Below are 7,727 nucleotides of genomic sequence, written 5' to 3'. Positions count from 1 at the left end.
TACCCCACAAACAATATTTGAATTCACAAATACCACTGCAAAAGTCCTGTCAAAGTCAACAAGAGTTAAGAGTTTGTGTTTTCCAGAGTACTATTAGCACTGCACTGCTTAAGTCAATCTAGTCAAACATGGCCAATATGGTGCTTACCGGCTGTCCTTCACAGTATTGTAGAAGGCTTAATCTTGCACAGTCACCTTGATGACAAAGATAGTTTCCTTAGTCTTGTAGTGCATTCAATGATCATCTGGAGGATTTGTTCCACCTGGTTCACCACTGATTGAAGGAGGAGGAGTTTCACCACTGAGGAGCTCCCAGGCAGTTTGTCAGCACAGTAGCAGAGAGAGCGCTGCAAGAGAACAGACAGGAGAATGTGTTATATGAAGCAGGGCCGTAACCACCACAGACACTGGAGGGACACTGTTTGTTGACAAGAAGTTTTAAAGGAGACATATCATGAAAAATCTAGTGGGTCTTCTGTAAATCATAGTAAAAATGTATAATAAATTTTTGCTCAGAAAAAAACAAACAGGACCAATTCTGTATTAAAAACAACAACAACAATTCAACTCTGTATTACTCTTATTGTTTTGATGCTTGAAAAAAAAAACTTTTTCGTCTTTGACCCTAATATATTTAAATGCATGACATACAAGTTTGAATAGAACTATTTTAGTTTACCATAAATATTTTGGAATTGCATATAAAGATATTTTTAAGTGGGTCAAAAATTTTGTATAAATTTCAACTACAATAGATTCCTATTTAATTGAAATTAACTTGCAGTTCAGTATCTGAAAATCTTACATTCATTTCAAATTCAAGTATATTGTTTTAAAGATAATTATTTCACTAATAAGTACTATTTTAATAAGTGTGCTAAAGTGTTCGTCTTTCACGAGGGGTGTGTTTAAGCAAACTCAGCATAGCTGAAAGCAACCTTGGTGAAAGGATTGAGGTCATTGTTCAGTGTGGCGGATCTTTCCAGAACTAGTGTAACGGGTCCAGGCAGCAGATCTGAGAGCAGCTCCGCCTTGAAAGACACCTTACAGAACCTGAAAACAGAACAACAACACACCCTTACAGTACAGCAAAACCATGGTACTTTGATATAGTAAATCAACATGAATTAAGCATTTGAACACTTAAATATCAACATTATGGAGTATATTGCCATGATGCAATTTCAATAAGAAACATGCAACAAGGTACTTCTGATATGCGTCAGTAAGATGTTTTCATGTTTTTGAAAGAAGTCTCTTCTGCTCACCAAGGCTGCATTTATTAGACTAAAAATACAGTAAAATTTGTAGAATTTAAAATTGCTGTTTATTTGAATATATTTTAAAATGTAATTTATTTCTGTGATCAAAGCTGAATTTTCAGCACCATTACTCCAGTCTTCAGTGTCACATGATCCTTCTAATGTGCTGATTTGTTGCTCAAAAAACATTTGAAAACAGTTTTGTGAAAAATAGTTTGTAACATTATAAATGTCTTTACTGTCACGTTTGATAAGCTGAATGCATCCTTGCTGAACAAAAGTGTTATTTCTTCAAACGGACTGATTAAGAGGTGCGAGCGAACCTGTATATGTCCTGTATTTCTCTGACACAGATGGCTAGAGGTTTGTCTCCATTCCTGCCCTTGATGTCATAAACTCTGTGGACGGCCGAGGAGTTCTGAGCCACACAGGCCAGACCGTAGAAGGTGTCAGTGGGAAGAGCCACGACCTGCCCGGCCTTTAGAGCCGTCACTGTGGCGCTCAGGACCTCCGTCCACTCTGTGTGCACAGCTGACAAAAAGAGGATCAACTACAGGCACCTTCATGTCCAAGGGCCTTTAACATTCTTCAAAATAACCATTTCAATTTATCTTATTATTATTCATATATCAGGGTCACATCAAAAGTCTTGGAAACATTTACCATGTCTAATAAAATTTTTGCAAAAACCTTGATTTTCAGATCCATCAGTCTAGGGATGCCACCCTATCGGTATCGGCTGATATAAGTTCATTTTTAATGTTATCGTTATCGGCCTGATAAGAAAATTTGGCCGATATATCAAAGCTGATAAATAATGGATTATTTCCTTCAGCTGAGACACTTCAGATGCGCACTGTTCGCCTTGCTTGAAATATGATTGGAAAGACTTCAAAAAAGGAAAATATGGAGCACAACATTTACAGCACAAGTTCATCATATCGGCTACATATTATAATGAGAACATTATAATTGTGTGCATGGGACATGACTTTAATTGGTGAGACTTTTATTTTTGTAATCAGACTCTCAAAAATTATAGAAGAAAAATTATATTTAGATTTATTGGCCAATTTATCAGTTATCGGCTTTCAAATATAAAGAATTAATCGGTTATCATTATCAGCCAAAATTTTCATAATGGCGCAACTATAGGCCATTATAAAAATTAATTTTACAAATATGATAATCTGAACAAAGACTGAAATAATAGTTATGTATGTGCGCAGTTATATTTTAATTATAAATCGTCCCACAGTGTTGGCATCAACCATTTCACCCCACATAAAGTTATCAAAATTTGTTTTGTAAACGCTTTTCATATTTCATGTAAAGAGCATGAAAATACAAACTAACAACAAAACTAAAAACTAAATAACGACTTATATACTGTAGTGATGGCCGATTTCAAAACACTGCTTCAGGAAGCTTCGGAGCATAATGAATAAGTGTATCGAATCATGTGACTTTGGCGCTCCGAACTGCTGATTCATTGAGTGGGGGTTCAATCTTCAACTGGCTGGCGGCAGCGGCCACTGACAGGTCACATGACCTGGTGGCAGCTGCCAGTCTTGATTCTGGCAGGTCTGTCAGCGGTGGCTGGCAGAGTGTAACGCATTCCTTATTTCTATCATTGCATGGAAAAACATAATTGTATTATTATTAATATAATCTTATGACTCTATTCTTTTGTATGATTCACGTTTTAGATGGGTTTATCTCAATTAAAGCAGTCAAATGACCGTGATCTCAACTGGTGGAAAATGACGCTCAGCCCAGCCAGCCACTGCTGAGACGTGAGTATAACACGTTCTCTAATCACTCTCGCTGCATGAAAATACATAATTTTATCATTATTAATATAATATTAAGACTATATTGTTTTGTATGATTGACGTTTTAGATGGGTTTATCTTTTTACAAAATATATTAGTTTCAAAGCAGCTTTACAGAAAATGCATGTTCAAGATTATTAAAATAGCAAAATATCCTTTAATCAGCCAGACTGTGACTCACTGAGGTGCATCTTCAAGCAAAAAAGTACCAGTACTGTCCATATCACAACAGCTCTAAGATAAAGTCAATTTGTGTCAAATCATGTGTTTAAAGTCATGTTCAGTTAAACAGACAAAATTCAGACTTTTTGTCAGAACTGCAAGATTTAAATATCACAATTGCGAGTTATAAAGTGAGATTTGCGCAATATAAAGTAAGAATTGCGCGATATAAAGTCAGAATTGCGCGATATAAAGTTAGAATTGCGAGATATAAAGTCAGAATTGCGCGATATAAAGTCAGAATTGCATGATATAAAGTCAGAATTGCGCGATATAAAGTCAGAATTGCGAGATATAAAGTCAGAATTGCGCGATATAAAGTCAGAATTGCGTGATATAAAGTCAGAATTGCGTGATATAAAGTCAGAATTGCGCGATATAAAGTCAGAATTGCGCGATATAAAGTCAGAATTGCGCAATATAAAGTCAGAATTGCGCAATATAAAGTCAGAATTGCGAGATATAAAGTCAGAATTGCGCGATATAAAGTCAGAATTGCATGATATAAAGTCAGAATTGCGAGATATAAAGTCAGAATTGCGCAATATAAAGTCAGAATTGCGAGATATAAAGTCAGAATTGCGCGATATAAAGTCAGAATTGCATGATATAAAGTCAGAATTGCGAGATATAAAGTCAGAATTGCGCGATATAAAGTCAGAATTGCGTGATATAAAGTCAGAATTGCGAGATATAAAGTCAGAATTGCGCAATATAAAGTCAGAATTGCGAGATATAAAGTCAGAATTGCGCAATATAAAGTCAGAATTGCGAGATATAAAGTCAGAATTGCGCAATATAAAGTCAGAATTGCGCGATATAAAGTCAGAATTGCGTGATATAAAGTCAGAATTGCGAGATATAAAGTCAGAATTGCGAGTTATAAAGTCAGAATTGCGCGATATAAAGTCAGAATTGTTAGATATAAAGTCAGAAATGTGTGATATAAAGTCAGAATTGCACGATATAAAGTCAGAATTGTGAGATATAAAGTCAGAATTGCACGATATAAAGTCAGAATTGCGCAATATAAAGTCAGAATTGTGAAATAAAGTCAGAATTGCGTGATATAAAGTCAGAAATGTGTGATATAAAGTCAGAATTGCACGATATAAAGTCAGAATTGCGCAATATAAAGTCAGAATTGTGAAATAAAGTCAGAATTGTGAGATATAAAGTCAGAAATGTGTGATATAAAGTCAGAATTGCGCAATATAAAGTCAGAATTGTGAAATAAAGTCAGAATTGCATGATATAAAGTCAGAAATGTGTGATATAAAGTCAGAATTGCACGATATAAAGTCAGAATTGCACGATATAAAGTCAGAATTGTGAAATAAAGTCAGAATCACGATTAAATCGCATACAATCTGGCCATTTGGAGCCATTGTTCATTGACAAGCTGTGCATAAAAAAATGAATTGCAGCCTTTGCAATTTTATAATCGCACGAAGAATCACGTTTAAGTGATAATCCCATTTAAAATCAATGATATTTTCCGTATTGTACGATAAATCATGCAGCCCTACAATTACTTTTTTTATTTAGTCAGCAAAACTGTCATGCAAACCTTCCCTTTGAGACACTTGCCCAGTTTCACAGACAAGGCTTAAAGGGTTAGTTCACATTAATACAGATTTTACATAGTTCATATGAGTTAAAATAATATTAAAACTATTTACAGAAAATAACTCCAGACAAAAAAAAAAAAAAAATTCTCATTTGATTATAATTTGTCATGCATAATTAAATAAATATTGCATATTATAACTATTTCTTCAAAGAGCTATAGAAATCATATAACACTTAACTATTTAACATACAACAACTATTTACAAAATAGGCATTCATCATTGGTTATATAAAATCGCTAAAAGTTCATCTGAACTATTTACAGAGGCAGACAGCTGATAGCTTGGGAGAGGCAGGGCAAAACTTGACTGTGGAGATCACAGAGCCTCAGCAATCAATCCAGCCAACTCCTTCAATAGGGTCAGGACAGCAGGCACCTGAAAAATACTCAACAACTGAACCATTTCAGCCTGATTCTAAACTCACTGAAGTTCAGAGGTTAACAAACAAAACTCTCAGATTTCAGGACAGCTGGTTCAAGAGCTTCCCATGGCTGCACTACTGCTCTGAACTTAAAGGAGTAGTGTGCTTTTACTGCGTTAATGCCTTCTCCAAACAGACATCACATTGGCCAAAAATGCAGAGCAAGCATTTGTCTATCAAGGCTTCCGTAACTGGAAACATGGTCCACAAGCCTTTGAGAAGCAAAGCACACAACATTGCAGTGAACACATTCATACACTCAAAAAGGTCAATAAATGTGCAACAGTCCAACATGTCAAAAACAGCACAGGAGGAGGCCAGTTTAAATTTGCTAAAGGTAGTAAATGCTATTAAATACCTAACCCAACAAGGCTTGCCTCTGAGGGGACACAACCAAGAGGATGGAAATTTACACCAGCTTCTCCTCTTCATGACAGAGAGTGATCCTTGTTTGGCACTGCTACACAAGCCCTGCGATTCAAAATGAAATCATGAATTTAATGAGCAACAGCATAATTCGCGAAATTGCACAGGAAATTGCTGCTTTACCAGTAGTGCAATATTCCATAATAATGGATGGGACGCAGGACATCAGTGGTATTGAGCAGGTGTCTATCTGCATACATTATGTTGACACAGACCTGGAACCTAGAGAGGAGTTTGTTGGCCTTTACGAAGCTTCTTCCACAACTGGTGAGCAAATAGGCAAGATTGCTTCTGATGTCCTGCTCCGCCAAAACCTCCCCTTTTCCAGTCTGCATGGTCAAACCTACGATGGAGCGGCCAACATGTCTGGGCATTTGTCAGGTGCACAAGCTCATATCCGCAGAGAGCAACCACTTGCTACCGTTGTTCACTGTGGACCCCACTGCGTGAACTTGGTCACACAAGCAGCCTGTTCAGCTGCACCAATAATTCGGGATTCTCTGCAATGGATCCATGAGCTGGGCTGTTTATTAGGCCAGTCAGGCAAATTTAAGACAATTTTCAAGTCTGTGGCAATATCTACATCTGGCTGCTATACAACACTGAAACCCTTGTGTCCAACTAGATGGATAGTGCATACACCAGCCATCAATTCTGTCCTTACCCAATATGAAGTGGTCTTGACAGCACTGTAGGAAATGGCATCATCCAGCACACATGACACTGCCTCCAAAGCCAATGGCCTTCGTGAGCGTTTCCAGAAAGGAAACACTGTCCTTGGACTGCTGTTGGCACAGAACATCAGGCATTGAAGGCCTGAACATCTCACTGCAAGGGAGAGAAGCAACAGTTGGAGGCATGCTAAGTGCAGTTGAGTGTGTCAAAAATGGCTTTCAGAACAAAAGATCAGATGAAAGTTTCAGAGAGCTCTACATACAGGCATCTGAGGTGGTAACATCACTGGACCTTGAGGCGATAACAGTACCACATTTAAGAAGGCCTTTGTAACACAGTTCGTAGATACGGGAAGAAGGAGGCGGGAACCGGCAACATTCAACCAAAGTTTCAATTCCAAAAATAAACAAAGAACAAAACGAAAGTAATGCCGGCAGACCCTCGCGGACGTCTGTCACTTTTATGCCTCCGGAGCTCCTCCGTGAGAGACTCGCAGGTGATGCCCATTAACACTCGCGTCACCGGCCTCGCACCGTTCCCTCACGGCTCTCGCCCGCCTTGGTCGCCACAGCCTTCTACAAGACATGCTTGCCCAACTCAACCCTACATTCCGACTACAGCTGAAGAGTACTATCGTGTGCAGTTCTTCCTAGTTCTTGATACAGTGATGACACAGCTGACACATCGATTTGAACAGGAGGGTCTGCGCAACATTGTCATGCTTGAAAATGTCCTAATCAACATTGTTGACCTGTACCCAGAGCTGAAATCACAGTCTCTAAAGATGCAGATGGCCATGTTTCGTGCAAATTATAAATACCAAAGTTGTACAGGACTGGTCAATATTTTGAAGAACATGGTACCTGAGGTCCGCGGACTCTTCAAGCAAGTGGAGACTCTGGTCTGCTTACTTCTCGTGGTTCCTGCATCATCAGCTGAGGCAGAGAGAAGCTTCAGCGCTCTCCGCCGCCTGAAGACATGGCTTCGCTCCACAATGTCCCAGAACCACCTGAAAAGCGTTGTTGTCTGTCATGTTCACAAAGACAGAACAAATAAATTAGACACCAAAAAAATAAGCCAGGAATTCATTAAGCTCTCAGAGAGGCGTGCTCAGGTTTTTGGTTCATTTTAGTGGACAAAGCTAACTAAACCTAAAAAGAAGCTACTCTGACACTCGGCTTCTTTTTTAAAAACTTCTTTTTTGTTTACATCCATTACTATATTATTTTTATTTCTTATTACGGTTCATTCT

Source organism: Chanodichthys erythropterus, chromosome 2 (genome assembly GCF_024489055.1).
Source record: "Chanodichthys erythropterus isolate Z2021 chromosome 2, ASM2448905v1, whole genome shotgun sequence".
Classification (NCBI taxonomy): Eukaryota; Metazoa; Chordata; class Actinopteri; order Cypriniformes; family Xenocyprididae; genus Chanodichthys; species Chanodichthys erythropterus.
Note: the sequence above shows the minus strand (reverse complement) of the source record.